Source organism: Anolis carolinensis, chromosome 1 (genome assembly GCF_035594765.1).
Source record: "Anolis carolinensis isolate JA03-04 chromosome 1, rAnoCar3.1.pri, whole genome shotgun sequence".
Taxonomy (NCBI): domain Eukaryota; kingdom Metazoa; phylum Chordata; class Lepidosauria; order Squamata; family Dactyloidae; genus Anolis; species Anolis carolinensis.
The window spans coordinates 68,441,574-68,467,726 of NC_085841.1; the positions used below are offsets into that span (position 1 = coordinate 68,441,574).

At 39.6% G+C, this 26,153-nt stretch overlaps 1 long non-coding RNA gene across 1 annotated transcript in view; it reads left to right on the top strand.

Moving 5' to 3' along the window:
* The first annotated feature begins 3,261 nt into the window (after nucleotides 1-3,261).
* LOC134297812 (uncharacterized) overlaps nucleotides 3,262-26,153 on the top strand; it is an 87,666-nt gene continuing 64,774 nt past the window's right edge. Inside the window, exon 1 of the long non-coding RNA XR_010004688.1 lies at nucleotides 3,262-3,527. This is a non-coding gene — a long non-coding RNA (uncharacterized LOC134297812). The remainder of the gene's footprint in view (nucleotides 3,528-26,153) is intronic.

A 26,153-nucleotide genomic window follows, 5' to 3' on the forward strand; every position in this document is an offset into this window, starting at 1 on the left:
TTTGGAGCCATGGAGAGGAAGAACTCAGCAAGTTCCTGGACCATTTTAACAGCATCCACCCAAACATCCAATTCACCATAGAAAAAGAAAAGGAAGGAAAACTGTCATTTCTAGATGTTCTGGTCATCCGCAAACCCAATCAACAATTGGGCCACACAGTTTACAGAAAACCTACACACACAGATAGATACCTTCATAAAAACTCCAACCATCACCTAAGTCAAAAAAGGAGCACACTCAAAGCCCTGACAGACCGTGCACAAAGAATCTGCGAACCTCATCTCCTCCAAGGTGAACTCAACCACCTAAACTGGGCTCTACAGGCCAATGGATACTCCACCACAGACATCAGAAGAGCTGCAAGGCCAAGAACAAGCCATGAGAGTCAAGACAAAGATCCACCCAGAGGAAAGGTGTTCTTACCATACATCAAGGGAACTACTGACCGCATAGGCAAAGTGATGAAGAAGCACAACCTACAAACTATCTACAGACCCACAAAGAAAATCCAACAAATGCTACGGTCAGCGAAGGACAAGAGGGATCCTCTCTCTTCTGCAGGAGTCTACCGGATACCATGCAGCTGTGGACAAGTATACATACGGACCACCAAACGCAGCGCCCAAACAAGAGTCAAAGAACATGAAAGGCACTGCAGACTAATTCAACCAGAGAAATCAGCCATAGCAGAGCATTTATGAACCAGCCTGGACACAGGATACTATTTGAGAACACAAAAATGCTGGACCATTCTATCATGTCAGACTACACAGAGAAGCCATTGAAATCCACAAGCATGTGGACAACGTCAACAGAAAGGAAGAAACCATGAAAGTGAACAAAATCTGGCTACCAGTATTACAAAACTCCAAAATGAAAACAGTAGATGGGAACCAACACAATGAGGGCTTGACTGAACAAAGGATGCCCCCAGGCAAGGGACAAAACATTTCCAATGCTAATTAGGGTGATTAACTGAAACATTAATGCTGGCTCCCAGTGACAAAGAACTCTTGCCACACCTTGGACTCCACACAGATATATATTCTTTCCTTTCCTTACTTAGTTTATCCATACCTCACAACCTCTGAGGATGTCTGCCATAGATGTGGGCGAAACATCAGGAGAGAATACTTCTGGAACATGGCCACACAGCCCGAAAGACATACAACAACCCTGTGATCCCGGCCATGAAAGCCTTCGACAACACTAGAGATATTGCTTAAGGGGGAGGAGATACTGCCCTTCTCAAAATAAGAATTTTGCCCTCTAAATGTCATTCTTTAAAATTTCTAGCATTGCAGAGTGAGAACCTGAAAATTGTTCACACCTAGAACTCTTCTATATGCTTTGTTCACATTCCTTTGGTAGCGTTGCCTACCAATTTCTCTGGTTGCTTATTTTTTTTCTCCAAATACTCAACTGTCATTTTAAATTGCTGTAAGTGACTGGTGACTGGAGGCACATGTCTTGTGGGGAAAATGCCCCTATCCCTCTCTACAACTCACAGTAGTTACACCCCTGAGAAACACTGGCAGCCCAATTCATTTGAGCTTATTTTTTTTAAACTATGGTAGAGTCTCACTTTTCCAACATAAACGGGCCGGCAATACGTTGGATAAGTGAATATGTTGGATAATAAGGAGGGATTAAGGAAAAGTCTATTAAACATCAAATCAAGTTATGATTTTATAAATTAAGCACCAAAACATCATGTTGTACAACAAATTGACAGAAAAAGCAGTTCAATGCACGGTAATGTTATGTAGTAATTACTGTATTTATGAATTTAGCACTAAAACATCGCATTGTATTGAAAACATTGACTACAAAAACATTGGCTACTAACAGATTGACTACAAAAAAAAGATAGATTTGCATAAAATGAACTTACAGTTAACAACATTGTCAGAAATTAAATGCATAAAAAGTTCAGTCCTTGCTGCGTAGAGAAACAGCTGTGGATCTGGGTGGGAGGCAGACTGTGTTGGATAATCCAGAACGCTGGATAAGTGAGAGACTACTGTATTTTAAAACAAAATTTGAGAAAGGCCACACTAGCAACAAAATAATGTTTAATCAAATATAGCATACAGCACTTTAAAAAGTATTAAACATCTGTAGTTTAGTTGACTCATGTGAAGCATTAGGAACAGATTATCTTAAGCATTGCAAGTAAGTAGATTAGAAAAGAAGCCCCAGATGTCTTCTAAAATATTCCAGCAGAGGGAACACAATAGAGAGACCGTGTACACAAGCATAGTCTTATTTTTTCACTATTTTTCCCCTGTTGTTCTTCCTTCCCACTCCATCTCCTTGTCCACAGATAGAGGAGTGAACCATTTACTTAATCCAAAAGAAGAATTCATCCTTGTTCAAAGGAAATGTTGTGTGGACCAGAGGAGCTCCATACATGTCTCAGGGCCACTTGTTCAAGACACATGGCTCAGGTTTTTAAGATCATATAAGTGGCTGATGTGATTTTATATTATTTTATAGATTTAACACAAATAGCTTTTAATATTAATGATGTTTAATACTGTTTTAATATTTGTATATTTGTAGATTTTAAGTTGTATTGTAATGCTTTTAATTGTGAGCCATTTTGAATCTCCATATGCAGAGAAAAAATGGAATATAAATAATAATAATAATAATAATAATCATCATCATCATCATCATCGTCATCATCAGCATGCCCAAGTATATGTTAAACAACAGTGTCCAACTATAACATTCATTTGATTTATCATTTTGTACACTGGTTTCCCGGGTTGTTGGTTTGTCATTGCTGTTAATTCCCATTAACTTGACTTTGACTTCTGGTGCCCATACAAAAGAGAAAACTCCAAGTTACCGTAGTAACAGCCCTGTTGATGCCCTGCAAACTTAGGGCTATGGGATCTTTGATTGTCTCAATCCACTCATAATAGGATTTTTTTTCCTTTTGCCTTCTACCTTACCAAGCACCAGTGACATTTCTACTGAGTCATGATTTGTTCAACAATGGTCTGAGTATGGTAATATTAAGAGTACATATGTGTGCTTTGCTTCTATGGCATTTTTTTAGTGTAAATTTGTTGCATAACAGAAATATCAGTGTGAAAATCTATTCATAGTTTTGTGCACACAATAATTGTATCTATTTATATACAGTGTTCCCTCGCTACTTCGCTTTTTGTGGATTTGCTGTTTCACAATTTTTCTTGTGATCTAAGGCACTCTCAGAATGTCTTGGACCTTAATGCTATCCAATCAAAAGTGGTATCTATTAATCAAACTGTAACTAATCAAACAACTCAAAGCAACTCACGGTGGATTAAGCCACAGTGGTGCCTGCCTATTGCGCATGCGCTCTTACCCCACCCCCTCTTGCAAGTCCTCCACATTTTCCATCACTGAGTGGCCCGGCTGGAGCAGCGTTCCTTTTTCCCTGGCTGCAGGAGCAGAGGCAGCCAGAGCAACATGGAGAAAGGGAAGCAGCTCCTGGATGCTGGCAAAAGAGAGGGCAAGGCAGGAGCTGGCAGGTAAGGAAGGCTTCACTGGCTCCCCGGGACACGCGAGTTAATGCCAGAGCCCAAGGCTCAGGAATCCTGGGAGTTGCAGGTTTAGAGCCTTCTCTGCCAAATTGCTGGGGCCTGCCTCACCAAACTAAAACAACTACAGTACACCCATGATAAGTGAGGGAACACTGTACACAATTTCTCCACTACACACATTTTTACAAACATGTTTCCCTTTTTATTTCTTTTCATGCATTTATATATGCATTTTTAATTGAAGAGCTGCAATGTAAAATTGAGAGAAGAGGGAAAACTGAAAAACAATTGCATCTGAATACATATATTAGTATGGAAGAGATAAATTAGGTCATTTTGTATGAAAATACAATGAGGCACTTCGCCTTCACCAGGTGTCATCTTTGATTATACAAAGGAACCAATCTTTATTTGAAATTAAGAGTGTCTGCCTGACTGTAGATATTTCAGTGTTTCATTATATCTGTGATTATGCAATGAAGTGATTCAAATACTGGAAGGCACTTATGGATCCCTCTTGTGTATTGTCTATAGTATTAAAATTCTAACGAATCCCTGTTTTACATAACTGCAATGCACTTAGTGTCAGTACTGTTGTGCTCAGATGCTTGAAGAAGCCAACCATGAAAGTCAACAGCAGAGTTTGATAGCTAGTAAATCTATTTTCATCACTGAGAAGTACAATCAGTGTTCATCTTCCCATCAGTTTCTCTTAATTTCCTTTGTCCAGAATGAACTGCTTTGCATTCTCCCTTGCTTCCTTGCATTGCTCACCAAAATCTAAGTTCAAAGAGTTCTATATTCATTTATTTGCTTCTTTTTCTTCTTATCAATATCATGAAAGCAGTGCAAACTCACAATCTTCCATGCTGTATCTACAAATATTTCCCTCTAAACCGTGATTCAAAGCTCAATAACATTTTTGTATATCTGGAATAGTCCCTTCAGGCATCCTCCACCAGGATGTCATCCCAACTGTGTTCTTAAGTGCTTTCCATTTATTTTAATGAGGTTTGCACAAGAGAGCTTCCCAGTGGACTGCTCAAGAACAAGCACTATGAGATTTGCAGCTTGGTAACACTCAGGACCGCAGGCAAAAACATCCGGATTGCTGCCAAAAGAAAGAGAGAAACCCAGACATCTTTCTGTGGGCTTGAGTCTTTGAATTCTCTGGAATTCAGAGATCTTGCAAGCAGTTTGATTATGGACATGTGAATGAAAAACACTTTTTTGCAAGCTGCAAGAGCAGTTATTAGTTTTATTGAAACTGTTCTCAGGAGGGGAAGAGATTCATTCATTCATTCATTCATTCATTCATTCTAGTGAATCTCATCTGCATTTATGATCAGAACGGAAAACAACAAGTAATCTGTCCCCCATGTCTTGAAATATAGATAGGATTTGAATTTTCACTATTTTGCTATGAATAGTATAATGTATTAGTTCTAATTCCTCTACACAATCTGCCTTGCTATCTATAGGTGTCCGTTTATGCAGTATCATCAAAAGTATTGCGTATTAACATAACTGATAGTTCATCAGCAGCAGGATAAGCCATTTGATAAAGCCCCTTTTCTCTATTATTAAATTTCTGAGAGCTCAATTCATATCAGAAGAATATCATATTATTGTTTTGACTGAGGATTTGGGAAAGACAAATGCAGGCTGAAGTGGAGAGAAAAAGCTTATGGAATTTAGAACTTCATGAAAACTTTACTTTAAAAGTGTGTAAGCAATGATTTCCACACACAAAGAAAGGATGAAAAAAACTAGCATACATGCTGATGATTCCTTAATTGAAATACTTCGGCAGTTGCTCCATGATCAGAGCTGAATAATAATATTATAATACATTTTATTTATACCCCACTCCCTCTCACCAAATGGACTCGGGGCGACTTACAACAAGCAACAATTACAAAAACAATATAAGCAATAAATAGTAAACAACAATAGCAATAAACAATTGTCATTTAGTACAATTAAAATAACGTAAGTATTAATGAATAGCAATTTAAAAGCTATTTGGAGCATCTACAGAAGTCTGTATACAGATAACTACTAGGGCTGTGCAAAACTTTGTATTTTTTTCCAGATTTAATTCATTAGATTCATACATATGAAGTGATATTAAGAAACAGGAAGGTTGGCCACAAAAAAACCCTTAAGATTCAAAACATTGACCAATGACTTTCAGATGAGTTAGGTAAGTCTCGTAAATGATTCCAGGTCTCCGTCATGGGCACTGCTGCTCCCCCAAAAGCACTGGGTTTGGTCCCCCCAAAGGGCCCCGAGGAGGAGGATGAGGCTGAAGTGGAGGAAGAAGCTCTGCTTTGTCCCCAAAATGGACAGCAAGGGGGGAAGGATGCCTGGCTGGATGGTCGGGCAAGGACGAAGCCCCTCCACACATGGCTGGTCCAAGGAGAGAGGCAGAGAATACACTCATATTGAGGCTTAAACGTGGGAAGTGAGCAGAATTCTGGAAAATGTAGTTTAGGGTAGGGCCTTTTGAATTCTCTGGCACTGCTGAGCTTGACACAATGTAGCACCTGCAATTTAAAAGTAACTTCTCCAACTTGGAGAGATAAAACCCAAGCTCTTTAATGAGGGAAGGGAGTAGAATTCTGAGATATATGGTATAGGGCAGAGCCTTCTGAATTTTCTGTCACATGGGTCCTCACCTTCCCAAACTTCATTTCCCAGAATTCTGCTTACCTCTTTGTGCCTCCTCCTCCGTGTTCATTCTCTAAAGTGATTTCGAGATAAAAAGGGATTGTTCGAGGTTGAATCAAACCTTTGAGGTAGGCAAAGTTGAGAGGCAGTAACTCCAAAGTTTACCTAGTAGGTTTCTTATTACTATTGTTTCAAAGGCTGGATGGGCATCTGTTGGGGGTCATTTGACTGTGCTTTTTCTGCCTGGCAGAATAAAGGGGGTTGGAGTCCCCCCTCCCTCCTCTCAATTACTTAACAAAATGTAATGAAGAATTTGATATATTGATATACTTACGATACAGACCCCTAACAATATTTTAGAAACACTTTAGAAATGATTCTCCATGCTCCCTAATTTAGTAATGAGTATTGGAACATTTTTTTCATTGATCACACAGGCCTAACATGAACCCCATCTTACCTTAGATGTCCATGAATTAAGAGGGTTATGATGGAAACCAAATTATGAAACTCTCACTCAAGACAACCCCACCTGGTATCATTGTGCTCTTGAAGTCCCTATAATATTATGATTCCCTTATCATACTGGTGTCACATAAAGTGTGTCCTCTTGTACAAACTAATGGTATTTAATGTTAGTTCTCCTGAAATTCTTCTTTATTGTTAACCTCTGTGGTTTGTTTGTTATTTTGATATATCTGTATTGCTTTTTATCATTTTAATAATTATTTTAAGCCATCATGAATTCAGGAAGAGAGATGGAAAATTAATCCAGCCGTTAATGAACAGCTTAGGTTACACTTGCAGCATACTGGGTTTGTTATATGCCAGGCCTAGAACCTTTGGGATGATTGCCCTCAAAAATATGTTCACATAGACTTTCCAACATATTTACAGAAACATCTTTATTTAACTCCCTAGCAGCAGTCTCTCAGCATGACAAATGTGACCAAGTAAGGGAAAACATTTTTATTTTATTTTATTTTATTACTGGATGCTGGAGTTCATTTGACAGGATTTAATAGCCATATTAATTTTCTGTGCTTTGGAATGTTAATGTGCAAGAGTTATTTTTTCATATCATTCAATAATATTTATAATAACCTTTTTTCTAGGTTACTTAATCATACTCGCATGAAAATAGACACAACATAAGTTCCCTGCTATTATTCACTTAGCACTGGGAATCAGCCAAACACTGCAGATATTCTCTTCCATTTTGTGGCAAGTGCTGGATTCTCAGTAAGACTGCTAAATCAGGGCTTCAGATCACTGCAACGGTGTTTACATACTATGTTATCATTTTTCCAAGGATAATCCATATTTCCTTTTTAATACCTGATCTACCTCTGCCACTGTTCCATCCCTAGCTGGAGAAAATGTATGGACAAAACATTTCTGTATTTTAAAAATATTAGGTGGTACATAAATACAAGTACTGTACTTAGAGTTTGCCTCCTTCTCCTGAACCTTGACTGAAGAGTAGATACACCCTAATTTAGGACTGAGGAATTTTGAGGCCTGGAAATATGCATATTGAATACACAGTATAGCATATAGAGTATAAGATATAAACAGAAAGCACTGTGTATTCGAGAATCAGTATGTTACTAGGCTAGCAACAGCCTAGTTTCCAGAAGAATGCCTTCTCAGTTGTTGACAAAATATTGAAAAATGTGCATTTATATGAACACTGAGATAAAATCAGATCTGACCACTGATCAACCTCCTAGAAGATACACTAGCTAGTTGCAATCACAATGGCAAGCAGCCAAAGACTCCAACTTATATCACATCTAAGATCTCTGTTTTGACTGGATAACACAAAAGGTGTCCACACCTTTGTTTTGATTAGACCAAACAGGATGACTGAGCAGAAACTAGAAGTCATGAAGAGAGAGAGAAATCAGACTGCTTTGCAGTCTGCAACATATGAGAAAAAGAGTTCAATGTAGCCTTCAAGCCAGACTATTCCTGATAAACATTTTAAATTTGACATTTTGGGTGCCCTAAAGGTGATAACTTGACCCCAGACAGAATCTGGATTAACTGATAATTGGCAAAAGACCCAACATCTCTCATTCTAAAGAGAGAAAATAACCACATCTGTTTCAATAGAAACTCCAAATACATTCAACTACTGTTGTCGATTGGATTTACCTCTTCACCATTTGATTGAATGGGTTTATTCTAGTGATGTCTAACTAACAGAATTCAAGTCATTATCTTATTTTTCTAGATATGTACAGTGCTCAAAACAAATGCATATTTTATATACATTCAATACTAATCCTACATCACAAGCCAGATCAGTTAATGCTGCACCACAAGCCAAGGTAGAGTAGTCTTCCCAGATTTAGAACCTTCCAGATGTCTACAGCTCCCACCATGTTGAGAGTTCAAGTTCATAGTGAAAACTTCTGGAGAGCAACATGTTGTACAAAGCCTGGGCTAGAGGAATACACTCTGCAGACAGAAATGAGCATTCAGTGGTATGGAAAGGGTCTTTACTGAGAGAACAGTAAATAATATGCATCCAGTCTGTATCAGAAGGAGAAAGTTTTTCCAGCTAGAGGTGTTGTGAAGTGACCAATGTTCAAGGCAGTAGTTCATTTGGGATATTCTGAAAGAACAACAGATATTATTTACTTTGTGATTTTGTGTTTTTACTGCTAGAAACCAAAGGGTGTGTGGTGGTCTTCATATCAATGGGGCAGTGAATCTTAATCTGGACCTTGAAGGAGATACCCAAATTTCTGCATATATTTTAGAATTAGGAATCAACACCTTGAAAAGCTCTGTTGAACTTGAAGTAAAAATACAGAAAGGATTCACAGTCCATTGACATGGAGACTACTTGATGCTGGAGAAAGATGGGGAAAATTGTTTGTGGGATTTCCTGCCTCACATGCCAGAATGGAATTGGCTACTAGGTATCTTGATTTAACAGGTGGTGATTTTCTGCTGCTCAACCTGAAGCAGCAAAAAGTCTCATGCCAAATCCAAGATGCTCAGTATATAACCTTCTAGGTTATTTTCACAGTAACCCCATTAGATCACAGTAATGACTTTCCCAAAACTACTCAGCATACTTGCATCCATAGGTGACATTCTTCAAAGACATACAATGGCTCAGCATATCATTTTAATCAGAAGATTAAACATACATATGAGCACAAACATACACTGAACTGGTTTAAGCAACATCTTTATTCAAAAAGGAATTAAATCGTTTTTGCATGATAAAAAGAGCCTGTGCCCCAATGGTGATGTTACTTTGATGTGCCCAAGAACAATTTCAGTGATAAAAGCTTCTTTGTTTGCTTGTTTGTTTTCAAAATTGTCCCAAGATAAAGCTCTTAGCCAGCAAATTGCACTATAAACCAAATGACTATAACTGAAAGGAGCAAAGAAGATTCAGTTCTAGAAGTATTTCTTTTTCTAATAGCAAGGGAAGAGGAGGGGAGGGAGAGGGGAGGAGTTGGCTTGATGACCAAGCATTTTTGAAAGCTGCTTTGAAATGTATTAAAAGTAAGAAACTAACTTCAGCAAAACTTGCCTTGCTGTGTCAATATATCCAGAAAGAGCAAATGTGGACAAATGGAATGGAGAGAGTGGAGCCGAGAAGATTTAATGAGGCAAAGATGCTGTTGCTGAGCTCATCCAATAGACCATCAAACATCTTGGCACATATTTACAGGCAGGAGCCTCGTACCGGGCCGGGGGGGGGGGGGGGGCGGGAACCACACGTTCCAGCTATGTAATTCATGAAATTCTGTATTAGTTCAGATTTGTTGCTTACCTGATGGTGTCAGTATATAAATACAAAGTATATTTTTATGAAATCTAGGAGACTAGCCGACTTACATATATGAAGCTGTAAAAAAAACATAAAGTAGAGACTTGTGAATGTAGTTAAGTTAGAATCCTTCTGTTGAACCTCAAACATTCTTTATTAGCACATTAAGGAATTCTTTTTCATGAAAATTGGAAAACTGTTTTTTCCCCACTTCCCTTTATATGAATATGGTACCAAGGAAGCTATACAACATGCTTTTCTAAAACATATAGGTTACTGAGATCCAAACTATTCTGGATGATTGAGGTCACATGTAATGTTTTATCAGTGGCTAACCATAGCTAATTTTGTATGTCTTATCTGTAGGAGCCATTGTTAGCTGTGGATTTAACCAAAGTTGCTCCAAGCATAAGAGTGGTTTTCCAGAAACGCACCAGTTTTCTTCTTGTATATTGTACTTTCATCCCATAGACTAAATTTACCTGCCTAGCTCTGATAATTTAAATATTTAAATCAATTGTATCGATGATTTGCCCCAAGTTATCATTGGCTAGCTCTTGCCATTTAGCGTAAACAAGAGGTCAGCTGTTTTAGAGATGTAATTTTCTACCCGCTTAATCTGCTTAGCATTGTATTTAATGACTAACAAACCAAGAGAAGCAGATTGTATCATCTAAAAGGATGTCAATTTCATTTATACTGAAGATGAGAAAGATCATGTTTAGAGCAACATACATATAGTAGCAGGGGAATGTACTGGGTTTTATAGCAAACCTTGAAGGAGCTCTCCCAGGTACTGGATCCAATCTCCAAAATATGTTCTGGATAGCTCCTAAAACCCAAGCAGATCTATAATACCTGTTAAATGAGAGCTATCAGATCATGGTCAGATCATGGCGACTGAGTCATGCGAGACTTAAAAGAGCTAAACTCCTGTGTTGACATAAGAGCTGTACACCTCAACTTGTTCTAAAGTGGGAATGCTCCACTCTATGCTGAAACAAGGGGCAGATATGTGATGACATCAGTGCCCAACATGGTAGGACAAATTAAATCAGCTGCCACTTGTTGAACCCATTATTTTGATGTGATAGATCACTAAGGTAGTAGTATTCTGCCCGGAACTGTGACTAGACACACTAAATGAGACACTGCTTTCCTTGGCTGTGTTATCTGGGGTTCCTATTTTCAGGACTAGTCTTAACCTTGCTTCCTGCATGGGAGAGGGTTGGACTATATGGTCCTTGTGGTCTCTTTCAACTCTATCGTTCGATCATTGTCACCAGCTACTTGTAAAGCTTTTAATGGGAGGAGAAATCAAGCTGGTGCTATGGGCAAATCTGATTTGCCATTTCCCTCTCCCCAAATAACAGGCATTTTACCATCAATTCTTTATGATTGCTCAGTTCTCACATCTTTATACCAGCTCTATATGCTTATTTAAAAGTCTGATGTATCTTAAAGGAATTGTAATTAACATATTGGTGTTATATTGTAATATATTTTTATTATTATGAATGTTAACACTAAAACACACTCTATTGTGGAAAAATTATATATAAATAGGGTTGTTGTATGTCTTTCGGGCTGTGTGGCCATGTTCCAGAAGTATTCTCTCCTGACGTTTCACCCACATCTATGTCAGGCATCCTCAGAGGTTGTGAGGCATGGATAAACTGGGCAAGGAAGGAAGAATATATATATCTGTGGAGAGTCCAGGGTGTGACAAGAGTCCTTTGTCAGTTGGAAGCCAGCGTTAATGTTTCAATTAATCACCCTAATTAGCATTGGAAAGGTTTGTCTCTTGCCTGGGGGGCATCCTTTGTTAAGAGTCATTAGCCGTCCTTGGGGCTCCTCTGCCCTCAGAGTGCTGTTTCCCATCTACTGTTTTGATTTTTGAGTTTTTTTAATACTGGTAGCCAGATTTTGTTCATTTTCATGGTTTCCTCCTTTCTGTTGAAGTTGTCCACATGCTTGTGGATTTCAATGGCTTCTCTGTGTAGTCTGACATCATAGTTGTTGGAGTGGTCAAGCATTTCTGTGTTCTCAAATAATATACTGTGCCCAGGTTGGTTCATCAAGTGCTCTGCTATGGCTGATTTCTCTGGTTGAATTAGTCTGCAGTGCCTTAAAATGTATTTATCATGTTCATATATAAATACATTGCCAGTGATGGCATCTGTTTTTAGTGAGACAATTTCACCGCAATGTGACTATTCTTTCATTTTCCTGATGTGATTCCCTCCACAAACACATATCAAAATTGTGATATTCTGGAGAACCATTAAAAGATAAAGTTCTCTGGGAAAGAAATTTCAGATGGCCAGTCCAGGGATGTATTTCAACAGGCAAGATTGCCCCGGTGTCTTCACAGTGGGGCAGCAAGTCTTAAAATAAGGGGGAAAAAACCATCATATCTTGAATTCCTTGTTAGAGTATCATGTTTCAGGATGTTTTCTAAGCCCTTTGTATCCTGCCATCACAAGAATGATATTTTATTGCTTTATATTGTATTCCTCACAAAATAGGGAGATTTCAACCCCACAATTTAAAAATAGCTCTGCAAATATGTTTTCATGTCAAACAGTGTGCCACAGAACTAACTAATGACTGTCATAATATAAAGGAACAGAGGGAGGTAGAAAACATAATGAGTTACAGTGGGATAACACACTTATCCCTGCTAGTGAGGAAATGAGCCATAAGGGGGAGATTTAAAATGGCCCTGGTTTTCTACTACTATATGTTATTCCCTCGCCAGGCTCATTTAAGTTCCTCTCTTTCTTAGAAATATTCTTCCCTATCAAAGGCACCAAATTGAGATGTTTTTCCTATTTGTCAACAAAACACAGACTCAAATCTTTTAAAATACTCTAGAGTTAGCAATAAATCATTAGCTGACTCCCGAGTTTTAAAAACTCGGGAGTCAGCTAGCATAGAAAATAAGAAGAAGAAGAAGAAGAAGAAGAAGAAGAAGAAGAAGAAGAAGAAGAAGAGGAGAAGAAACTGAAGAATGACAAAATCAAGCAATACCTGATCAGAAAGTACTGGCTGAACACCAGAAAAATTGAAGAAGCTTTGGAAATTATGAAAGAACAAATTACAGCAACAGCCAGAAAATTGAAAGATATGAAGCCAGAATCATCCAGTACAGACAAAATCAACTGTTTCAATCAGACCAAAGATGGTTCTACCAGAGTCTGAACCAAACAACAGACACAGTAACCATAAAGCCAGAGAAAACTGCAACAACGAAGTTCTGGAAAGAGCTTTGGAAAAATAATAAGAACTACAACAAAAACGCTGGGTGGATAAAGGAGTTTGAAGGAAAATTCTCACAGAACAAAATGGAACAGATGGAAATAACAACTGAAATGATCAGCAAACAAGTGCAAAAAGTCAAGAACTGGACATCGTCTGGTAGTGATCAACTTCATGGATTTTGGCCCAAACATCTGATTAGTTTACATGAAAACAGAGCCGGCCCTAGGTATTTTTCAAGTGTAGAACAGAATTTTGGCGCCCCCCCCCCAACTAATCACTGAAAAATAAAAGCATTGGATTAGCGAAAATGTTGGATAATAAGGAGGGATTAAGGAAAAACCTATTAAACATCAAATTACATTAAGATTTTACAAATTAAGCACCAAAACATCATGTTTTACAAGAAATCAACAGAAAAAGCAGTCTTGACTGCGCCCCTGTATGTTTTACGCCTGAAGCAACTGGTTAATTCGCCTCATTGTTGGACCGGCCATGCATGGAAAAATGGCCCAACAATTCAATGAGATGCTGCAGAAAGGGAGTATCAGTGAATAGCTAACAACTGGGAGAACATACCTGATACAAAAGGATCCAGCAAAAGGAGCAGCACCAGGAAACTACAGGCCAATAACAGAATTCAAGACTATCTTGAAGGAAAAAAAATCTTGCCAGATGAACAGAAAGGCAACAAACGGAAAAGCAGGGGCACAAAAGACCTGTTATTGATTGACAAAATGATTCTGGAGAACTGTAAAAGCCGAAAAACTAATCTTCACATGACGTGGATTGACTACAAAAAGGCCTTTGACTCACTCCCACACAGTTGGATCATCAAGTGCCTGGACGCCATTAGGATCAGTAAAAACGTTGGCACCTTTATTGAAAACATGATGGAGCACTGGAAAACTGAACTGTTTGTTGGAAATGAAAGCTATGGACTTGTCAACATCAGAAGAGGATTTTTCCAGGGAGACTCATTGTCCCCTCTGCTTTTCATTATTGCCATGATCCCTCTGTCAACAATCTTACAAAAAAACAAATCTCGGCTATCAAACATCTAAGAAACCTCACAAAATTTCGCATTTGGTGTACATGGATGACCTGAAGCTGTATGGGAAAACGGAAACTGAAATCCAGTTTCTGACTAACACTGTCTGAATTTTTAGCACTGGTATCAGCATGGAGTTTGGTTTGGACAAATGTTCGACAGTGGCATTGAAGAAGGGAAAAATCATTGAAAGTGAGGGCATAAATATGCCTAATGGCCAAACAATAAAGTGTCACCAGCCAGAGGCCTATAAATATCTGGGCATATTACAGCTGGACAACATCAAGCATGAACATGTGAAAACTGTGGTCAGCAAAGAATACACACAAAGGGTCAGAAAAAATTTCAAAAACAAGCTCAATGGAGGCAACAACATCAAGGCCATAAATACCTGGGCCATACCTGTCATAAGATATACTGCTGGCATTATAAATTGGACACAGGCAGAACTGGACAATTTGGACAGAAAAACAAGAAAACTCATGACCATTCATCATTCACTGCACCCTCGCAGTGATGTTGACCGGCTATATCTGCCTAGAAGATCAGGTGGCAGAGGACTCTTACAAGTAAAACAAGCAGTCAAAGAAAAAGAACATGTCCTGGCAGAATATGTAAAGCAAAGTGAAGAACCTGCTTTGATTGAAGTCAAAAATCAGAAACTCCTCAAAGCACAGCAGACAAAAACCCAGTACAAGAAAACCACACTACAAACTAGAGCTGACAGCTGGCACAACAAAACATTGCATGGAAAGTTCCTTGACAAAATTGAAGGAAAAGCTGACAAGGAGAAGACCTGGCTATGGCTCACGAATGGGACCCTGAAGAAGGAGACAGAAGGCCTGATCCTTGCAGCCCAGGAGCAAGCCATCAGAACAAATGCAATTAAGTCCAAGGTCAAAAAATCAGCTGATGACCCAAAATGCAGACTGTGCAAGGAAACAGACGAAACCATTGATATTATATTATATTGTATTGTTTTGGGCATGGCCCCATGTAAGCCGCCCCGAGTCCCCGTTGGGGAGATGGTGGCGGGGTATAAATAAAGTATTATTATTATTATTATTATTATTATTATTATTATTATTATTGATCTTATCCTCAGCTGCTGTAAGAAAATCACACAGACAGACTACAAACAGAGGCACAATGATGTGGCCCAAATGATTTCATTGGAACTTATGCTTTAAGTACCACCTCCCAGCAGTAAAGAACTGGTGGGATCACAAACCTGTAAAAGTATTGGAAAATGAGCACGCAAAGATACTGTGGGACTTCCGAATCCAGACTGACAAAGTTCTGGAACATAACACACCAGACCTCACAGTTGTGGAAAAGAAAAAGGTTTGGATCATTGATGTTGCCATCCCAGGTGACAGTCGCATTGATGAAAAACAACAGGAAAAACTCAGCTGCTATTAAGACCTCAAGATTGAACTTCAAAGATCTCAGCTGGCATTTGGAAACAATACATATTGACAAAATTACGATCTGCCAACTGCAAAAGGCCACCCTGCTGGGATCTGCGCGCATCATCCGAAAATACATCACACAGTCCTAGACACTTGGGAAGTGTTCGACTTGGGATTTTGTGATACGAAATCCAGCATATCTATCTTGTTTGCTGTGTCATAAGATAATAATAATAATAATAATAATAATAATAATAATAATAATAATAATAATAATAATAATAATATCCTGTCATTTCCTAAATGGTGGAAGTCAAAGAGACCTAATTAAAACCTAAAAAACTACTGACACTATAGTGGTCCACTGTTTCCTTTTATAGATTTGAATCGCTATCAATTTCCTTCCCATTCCTTTTCTCAAAATAATAACAACATTCATCTTCTTTTCCAGTTCTATATCAGATTGAAAGTGGGGTTTTTTTTTTTGGGGGGGGGGGGGTGTTGTATCTATATTAATGTATATTTTCTTCATAAACCAGCCCAACTCTTTGTGTATATGTTTTACATACATTTTTTTTTGCATGCATTTTTCCAGAAATTCCAGCCAGTTTAACAGCTTTTAGGATTTCTGGGAGTTGGAGGCCAAAACACCTGGGGACTCACAAGTTGAGAACCACTGTTTTAAATCAAAGGTGGTTTCAGGAAAAGATATCTCCCTTACAACCTAATATCTTCTAATTTGAGCATTCCATAGATACAGAAAGTATTACAGAAGGTGGATGTCATTCTCTCTTCTGAACTGAGTATTTAGCAATGCCATTAAGAAAGTGGCTCAGGTTGTCATGACTCTCTCTTTTTAAATTGTTCTTAGGGTAAAGGTAAAGGTTTCCCCTGACATTAAGTCCAGTCGTGTCCAACTCTGGGGGTTGGTGCTCAGCTCCATTTCTAAGCCAGAGAGCCATTGCTGTTCGTAGACACCTCCAAGGTCATGTGGCCGGCATGACTGCATGGAATGCTGTTATCTTCCCGCTAGATTAGACTTATTAATGAGTAGTGAGTAGTGAGTAGACTTATTAATCTACTCACATTTGCATGTTTTCAAACTGCTAGGTTGACAGAAGCTGGAGCTAACGGCAGGTGCTCATTCCGCTCCCCAGATTTGAACCTGGGATCTTTCGGTCTACAAGTTCAGCAGCTCAGCGCTTTATCACACTGAGCCACTGGAGAGTTAGTTCTTAGTAGCCTTCTTAGTAGTCTCCAATTGCCCTCTGCAAAGATAAAAGATCACTGGTGAAATTTTGCATCACTGTAAAAGGGAACATTGTCATTCTCCACAGAAAGGCTTAGTTTTCACTGCAGGATACCAGATTGTACAGATCAATCTAGGGTTTTTTTTACGGCTTATTGTTGTTATGTGCCTTCAAGTCCTTTCCAACTTTTGGTCACCCTATCACAACTTTACAGGATTATTCCAAATCTTCAATATTACATGTCTCTGCAGAAACCCCTACTTACAAGTCCGTAGCAAAAAAAAGGGTGGGTTTACAGGCGAAATGTATACATCCCATTTCTGGACTTTTTCAGCAGGCAACTTCAAGAAAGGTTTACAAGGCACAAGGAAGTAGTTCAGGAACTGCAAGTGTTCCTCCCTATTGATTGTGACCATTTAAAATCAAACGAAAAAGGGCACAGAACTTCACAATGAATGCTTTCAAGATACTGACACACTGATGGAAAAGTGTGACCTGTGGTGTAGAAAATGGAAAAAGATAGCACCTGCAGAAAAACCTTCAAATGCACTAGAAACATATCTTGTCTGTGGTAGTCATTTTTTTTTATGCGAAGAAACTTCTTCAGAGATCTGCAACATTGTCAGTATCAACAGCTACAAATGAAAGGTTGTTGTCAGCTCTTAAATGTTTGAAAACATACCTAAGAAGCACAATAGAACAGGAAAGGCTGACTGGACTTGCACTCTTGAGTGTCCACCGAAATTTATTGATAGAACCTGATTTCTGTCAAAGTGTACTGACACAGTTTTCAAGTGTTTCCAATGGGTGTTGTGATATTTTTTGTAATCACTAAATCAACAATTAAGAGTCATTTTCAGTTTTTTTAGACTTGAATCTTTGTAGGTAAAATAAAAAACTGATTTAGTTAAATCTATATGAAATATAGATACTCTTCATGATTTGCATAAAAATGTTGTTTCAACCCCCCCCCCCCCCCCCATTTTTTCTGGCTACAAGCCTGCCTACTTATCAGTTGTCTGTTGAAAATTGTAAGAAAAACAATGCCAAGGATTTTATTGCACGAGGCAGGCAAAGTGGCATTGAAGCTAGACTATCACTTTTGGTGATCTTTATTGCATGATTTCATATGTATCATGCTACTGGTCTAACTTTGCTTGACAACCTATATCCAACTATTGGTAGCCAAACCCCATCAATATCTTATAATTTCACAATGAGTCCATCATTATGTTTCTAATAGAGAATATTGGCAGTAAAGTGACATCAGTGACAGGGCTCTCCTCCTCCTCTCCTTTCCCATATCCTCCTTCCTCCTTGCTCTTCTTGAGCTGACAGGGTTTATTATGTGTTTTTTTCATATACAGTAGAATTCCGGTTAACCGACTTTTGTTATCTGATCTACCATATTATCCGCCTTGCTTCCCGGAGGGATGAGATTCTTCCCTTCGGCAAGCACCCAGTTTAGGGAAGCCCAGTGCATGCTGCTGCCTAGCAAAATGCATCGGACTTCCCTAAAACAGGTGCTTGCTGAAGGGAAGAGCCTTTTCCCTTCAGCAAGCACCTGCACTTTGGAGAAGCCCACACCATGTTGCCAGGCAGCAGCACAGGCCTGGGCTTCCTTAAACTGGGTTCCTCCCTTCCGCAAGCACACGGCATTTTGGAGAAGCCCACACCATGTTGCCAGGCAGCAGCACAGCCCAGGCTTCCCTAAACCGGGCACTTGCCAAAGGGAAGAGCCTCTTCCCTTCGCCAAACACCCGGCACTTCAGAGAAGCCTGGTGCATTTTGCTAAGCAGCAAGCATGCACCGGGCTTCTCTAAACCGGGTGCTTGGTGGAGGAAAGAGTCTCTTCCCTTCGACAAGCACCCAGCTTGCCCTGGAGGGATAATAGGGTCTTCCTAGTATCTGACAGTTCCGGTTATCCAACATTTGGCCCATCCATTTATGTCAGATAACCGGAACTCTACTGTACTTGTCTTTTTTGGTTATTCATTGCTGAAACTACAAAGTGGCTATAAAAATTATGGAGCATCAAAAGTGTGGGAAGGTGCCGTTATGAAGGTATACAGAAGTACAATTATGGAACCACAGATTGTCAAAACTGCATGGTTGCATGAATGAGTAGAGGTGCTATATTGAAGGTGCTCATTCCAGTATGTATTCATTATCTATGATAGCACAACTGCTGTGGAATAGCTTTTTTTCTTTTTCTTTTTTCTTTCTTTCTTTTTTTTTTTTTTACAAAAAAAGTCTCTAGTATGCTGGTCATTGTCATTCACAGTTCCCTTGCATCTGTGTTCATGTTCTTTAGCTTTCAGTTCATCCTCTTTGTCCTTCCATATAAAGTTATGTGTCAATATTGTATCTTTCTATATGTTCAATTCACCATGACAGCTGAATGTAGATTTTCTGACAAATATTTAACACTTCTGAGTCTGTGAAAAGATATATCTACAGAACAATTTAAGAACAGGGTTATAGGAAATAAAGGACTTGTCCTTCCAGTCTTCTGCTCAGCACATGTCACATTCTGAAAATGTTGTCCCTTGTAGGTGCAAGCCTATGAGAGATCCAAGGAACCTGGCCAAATCAGACATTTGTCTTCATTAAGTCATGTGCAAGATAAGGGCACTGCAGCCACCAACATGACAGCTTGGGTTTTAAATGGTAAGATTTGCAGAGGTGGCTACTCATTTGCATGCAAGGGATGTGAATGTAGCAGAGGAGGTGTTGTAAATCACCGAAGAGCAACTTGACAGTGCCATTCTCTGAGCCTGGTTTAGAATTATTAATTAAAATGAGACGAGGATGGTTTGTTTGCCTATCAGTTGAGCTAAGCCATGCTGGTATCCCTGTAAATAATAAAACAGTGTGATTAGGCCTAGTCATTAATTAAATGCCTTCACTGTGAATAAACATTGAAATCCTTCAGTTTTTAAGGGACTCTATGACACCATGATAAATATGCCGTAGTGGATGTGGCTGTAACATAGTTTGACATCTTCATCCATTAATAGAAGCATTCTCCAGGGATAACAGGGGTTCAAGTCCCATGACAGATTATACATCTGTCCAATTTTGTTCTTTAAAGCAAACAATTTAGGAGGTCTCCAATAATACAAGTTGAGGAGACGATAGCAAAAGGAAAACAAAAACTTGTTAAAAACCCATTGCTACAATGTTCAATCATCTGTATGGGTGGCATTTTTGGGTAGAACCATTTAGAGGGAGATTTAAAAGTCTGCTTTTTATGCTTTTGGGGAACACAATTGCTAGTTAGTAAATATTATACCAATAGGATATCCACTACAAAGTTACTTATATTATCCAAATACAACTTAAGGTCAGATTTATATTTTTACTTTAAACAGCCACTACAAATCTATTCAAGAAAACAAAACCTGTGTTAAAAACATATCAGTATCAACAGAACAGTAAGATATTTGTTCTGGATATACTGTAAAAGCCCATTCCTACCAACCATTATGCTGGCAAAAAGAAGAGGAAAGACTGGTTTAGAGCAATTAGGATTGTCAAGAGTCGGACGCCAGTTAACAAACAAAACAGAGTTTATTCCGAAGATAAGCCAAAAAATAACATAAACACAGAAAGTATCCTTGAAACACTTCACTTATCAGTGTTTCAAGAGTAGTTTGGACAAAAATAACTCAAAAACAAGCCACGCTATTTTCCCATGCTGGCATTCAATAAAAACTAAAAAGACGCTTCAATTCAGCTTTGGAGAACAAATAGAGTTGACTGCAAGATAATATGCAAAATAAACGAAGGCTTGAAACCTTACAAAAGCTGCAGAGTATAACTGAAAATGCAAAAGCCTCTTTTGGCTTCAAACCGTTTCTGAAAACAGACAGCCGGCTCTGCAGATTTAAAGGGACAGTTCCCAAAAGAAAAACAGCAAACCGGCTTGAAAACAAACAAACTAGAAGAGCAGTAAACTGCTTCCACGGTGCAGATAAAGCCGAAGCTTCAAAGTGATGATGAATAGCTGTCGTCAGGAGAATCCAAGGTCAGGTCAGGAGGCAGCAGCAAATTCCGAAAGGCAAATCAGTAGTCAGAAGCCGGGAGTAGTCGTCAGTCAGAGGGCATAGACAGAAGCCAGGTCAAATTCAATCCAAAGTCCGAAGAGGGTGCAGTCATCCAAACCAGGTCCACGATAAGACACAGCGAGAGCCAAGCCAGATGGTATCAGCAGCTAGAAATAGTAATCAGAATGCAGTCCAGGGAAACCCACACAGTTCCATCCCTCTGCTGCAAAGCAGTCCCAGATAACTTACATCCAAATCACAGTCCAAGTCCAGTCTTCACGGAAACACAGAGATCCCAATGGCATCTCAGCAACACCTTGCCACACGCAAAGTGCAGTGGCCAAACATTCCCATTTTATTCCCCTTCCTCCTGGGTGACCAAACACTCACACCCAAACACCAGGTGTCCCAAATCTACTCAGAGTCCGAACTCCACACAGCTAGAGCTCATGGATCCAGAGTACCTTGCAATTCGTCGGAGTGCCAATCATCCTGTCCAAACTTAGCCCCATGAACACTTAAAGAACCATTCTCCCTTCTCCAAGCATCCCAAGTGGGATCAGCTCCTGCAGAAACCCCAGGTTCAGTAGTATCCATAGGCCCCAAATCCCCAGACATCTCTGGTGGCTGTGCCCATTCAGTGCCCACTTCCCCAGCCACCACCTGTTCCTCAGCATCAATTTCCCCAAACTCCCCATCTGAATCTTCCTCAGAAGATCCCCCATATAGCTCTCTAAATCGCTTCCTGCGCAACTCCTCCAGTGAACCCTCATCACAAGGGTTTTTTCTTCCTCTTCGAATCCCATCACCATCAACCATAATCCCCGAAGGCGCAGTCACAACACTGCCCACTTCCCCAGCCACCACCTGTTCCTCAGCATCAATTTCCCCAAACTCCCCATCTGAATCTTCCTCAGAAGATCCCCCATATAGCTCTCTAAGTCGCTTCCTGCGCAACTCCTCCAGTGAACCCTCATCACGCGGGGTTTTTTCTTCCTCTTCGAATCCCATCACCATCAACCATAATCCCCGAAGGTGCAGTCACAACAAGGATATTCACTGCACAATATCACAACCTAGAGACATGAATCCAACTGCTAGCACCAAATAGAGAATAGTTAGTGAATCAATGGAATTTACCTAAGTTCTGATTTACCATTCAGTAACTAATTTTGTGAATTGCTCTGGTTAAGACTATATGGCAGTATATAGCAGGGCTCCAACTCAGGGCCCTTGCACACAGCCATATAACCCAGAATATCAAGGCAGATAATCCACAATATCTGCTTTGAATGGGTTATCTGAGTCCACACTGCCATATGATCCAGTTCAATGTGGATTTTACACAGCTGTGTAGAAGGGACATCAATGGCTGGCAAACAAGAGAAAGGAGAGTTGTATTTATGCTGGCAATTACAGTACTGCAAAATAGTAGTGGAAGAAGCAGGGCCAGTCCCATTCCAGCACATGGCTGGCTAGCCAGATCCAGTGCAAGCTAATGATACGCAGCTGGCAATGGTTGTATTAGTGTCAAGGTAGTAAACTAGTCATACCTTGCTTCAATTTCCATTTGGTCATGTATGAATCATGTATCATGTCCCAAGATAGAGCATGCATCTTGTATCTCTCAGGATGTTATTGTAATTGAATTCTTATTAGTGCTAGCTAGCAAAACCAATGTTGAAGGAAAATGGGAATTGCAATTCAACAGTTTCTGGAGGGTTGCAAGTTGCTTACTTCTGGTCTAAGGAATTGCTCCTACCACAGCTGCCCATAATGACAATAAGCTTTTCTAACCTTAGGGCCCTTCCACACAGCCTTTTAAACCCAGAATATCAAGGCAGAATAACCCACAATATCTGCTTTGAACTGGGTTATCTGAGTCCACACTGCCGTATATCTCAGTTCAAAGCAGATAGTGTGAGATTTTATTCAGCTGTGTGGAAGGCACCTTAGTTATCCAGCTGCAAATGGCAATAAATCATGATGATCAGTATTGAAGATGTGTGCATGTGTTTTCAAGTTACATTGTGAGTTTTAAAAGATTTTTTAATGTGTTTAACATACTGTTTTAATTGGGTTTTATTTGTTGATCGCCTTGGAAGCCCTTGTGGGCTGAGAAGAAATTTAGAAATTCTTTAAATGAAATCAATCAATCCATATATTTCTGAGCTACCAGCTGGATGCAGTATATGGGGATCAATCCCTCCTGGAATATCAGCATATGATTAAGGACACACATTGTCTCTAGCCTAAAATAATAGCTCAAGTTTACATTGACATGCTGTTATTAATAAATTATTTACATTGTTATGCTAATGGCAAATGATAAAAGAAAACTAACAGTCAAATACTAGAAAAGTTTATCAATAGGTTTGTCATAGTGCCTCTTAATTCAGAGCAATGAATCACCAGTGCAATTCTATGAGTGGAAGCAAGAGCACTGAGGCGAATATCCAAATGAGGTTGGGCAGAATGAAGCAGATTTTGCTTTTACTTTTTAAGGAATCATTTTGCCCTTTCATTATCCATTTTCCCCAAGTTAATATTAGTATTAAAATTAATTAATATTAATTACCATAATTCAGCATTTCTGTTTTATTTTGTTTTGTTTTTGGATCCTGGACAAATGTTAGTCATACGTGCATTATTTTGACCCTGATGAACCAGAGCCATAATTCAGTGATATATGCCAAATTATTGTTTTTAAAAATGCATATATTATATTAAATCATTTAGAAAGGTAGGTCTCCATTTCATTCACATACCATTTGAATTGTTCAGGGCTCATGTGGTTAATATCATCCTTTGGTGAAATAATTCCAATATAACATGTGTTTTCTTTTCGCACAATGCACGTAGCCAATACTGCATGCTGGTTACCAAGGATGGCCAAGAATAAAGTTTCCCAATGGTTCAAGTCCTCTTTATTTTAATCATTATCACATATGTAAACAAAATGGTGTACAGTGTACAGCTGAAGAAACATCAGAATGAGACTGTGTCGTAGAATCATACAGTTGGAAGAGACTTCAAGGGTCATCCAGTACAACCCCCTGGCATGTATTCGTAAGAACATACAATCAAAGAACTCCCAACAGGAGGCCATACAGCCTCTGCTTTAAATACTCCAGAGAAGGAGACTCCACAACAATCCAAAGCAGAATATTCCACTGTCAATCATCTCTTACTATAAGGAATTCCTTCCTAACATTTAGGTAAAATCCTCAATGTGACATCATTTCAATAATTTTAACATGGCTAAGATCACTGCAGATGAAGATTGCAGCCAGGAAATCTTCTTGGGTCTACTTCTTGGGAGGAGAGCAATGGCCAACCTCGATAAAATAGTGAAAAGCAGAGACATCACACTGGCAACGAAGGTCCGCATAGTTAAAGCAATGGTATTCCCCATAGTAACCTATGGATGTGAGAGCTGGACCATAAGGAAGGCTGAGCAAAGGAAGATAGTTGCTTTTGAACTTTGGTGCTGGAGCAAAATCCTGAGAGTGCCTTGGACTGCAAGAAGACCCAACCAGTCCATCCTCCAGGAAATAATGCCCAACTGCTCACTGGAGGGAAGGATACTAGAGACAAAGATTAAGTATTTTGGCCACATCATGAGAAGACAGGAAAGCTTGGAAAAGATCATGATGCTGGGAAAAATGGAAGGAAAAAGGAAGAGAGGCCAACCAAGGTCAAGATGGATGGATGGTATCCTTGAAGTGACTAGCTTGATCTTGAAGGAGCTGGGGGTGGTGACGGCCGACAGGGATCTCTGGCGTGGGCTGGTCCATGAGGTCATGAAGAGTCAGAAACGACTGTGTGATTGAAGAAGATCTTGTCCCCTCGCAGCCTTCTTTTCTCCAAACTAAACATATCGAGCTTCCTAAGCCACTCCTCATAGGGCTTAGCTTCCAAGCCTTTAATCATTTTGGTCGCAATTCTCTGGACACTTTCTAGCTTATCAATATCTTACTTGAATTCTGGTGGACACAGTATTCCAGATGAGGTCTGACCAAAACAGACTTCCCTTGATCTAGACACTATACTCAAATTGAGACAGTCTAGCAACAAACCGCAATCCTGCATTCATGGTTTCATCATCTTTACACATGGTTTAATCATCCATATGCCTAGTCACTGTGACTCAGCACTTTATTGTGACTTACCATTTTACCCAGCATTTTACCTTCTAAACGCAGGGCCAACTTTAAGAAATGGGGATACAAAGTGGAGTCTGCAATATGCGACTGTGGAGAAGAGCAAACCACAGACCACCTACTGCAATGCATTTTGAGCCCTGCTACATGCACAATGGAGGACCAGAGGCACTCCAAGTGGCCAGCTACTGGGCAAAAGACATTTAGTATTAATGCCAAGTTTTTTTTCTTTAAAAAAATCTCTATGTTTGCAAATCCATTATAACTTGTACCCTCTGTTCGCTTTTCCCACAAGAAATAAATACCTTCTAAACATGTAAGTGTGTTTGAAAACACCAACACCTGAGAGCTCTGGGAAAGCTCCTGGCCATTACTGGATGCCCCAAGGGGAAAGTGGGGTGGCAACATGGGTCTGGTCTCTCCCCAGTACAGGGAAAGGGAGGATGTTGTTCACCTGTCTGGGCAGCAAATTAGTTGAACTGGTTATGCTGACCACACTCTGCCTTAAGTGTGGGGCTGCTCCAGGGTTTCACCGAAGCTCTGGAGCACTTAAACCAATCTGAGGACTAGAAATTCCTGGATGTCATCTGGACACTGTGGTTGAACTTCTAGTTCATTTCTGCATAATTGGCTGGTGTAGATAAACTCTTGGGCTTCAGTGGCCACTTCCAGACAGCACTTGAATTTGTGCTGAAGAGGGTTTTAAAAACCTGCTTCAGCATTAGTTAAAGTCCACAGACCTCCCCCTAAATTGTGCGCTTAATGGAGGTCGGGTAAGTTGTTTTTATTTAAAAGGTTTTAGGGGGTGATTTGGGGCGGGGGTGTGTTCTGTCTTTGCTTCTCCAGGCTCACTGGCCCCAAAAGTGAGTTGGATTGTGCGGACTGTTCTCACAGGGCCCATACTTCATTAGACCCAGGACTTTCAGGAAGACCTGGGCCTAATGGAATATCAAATT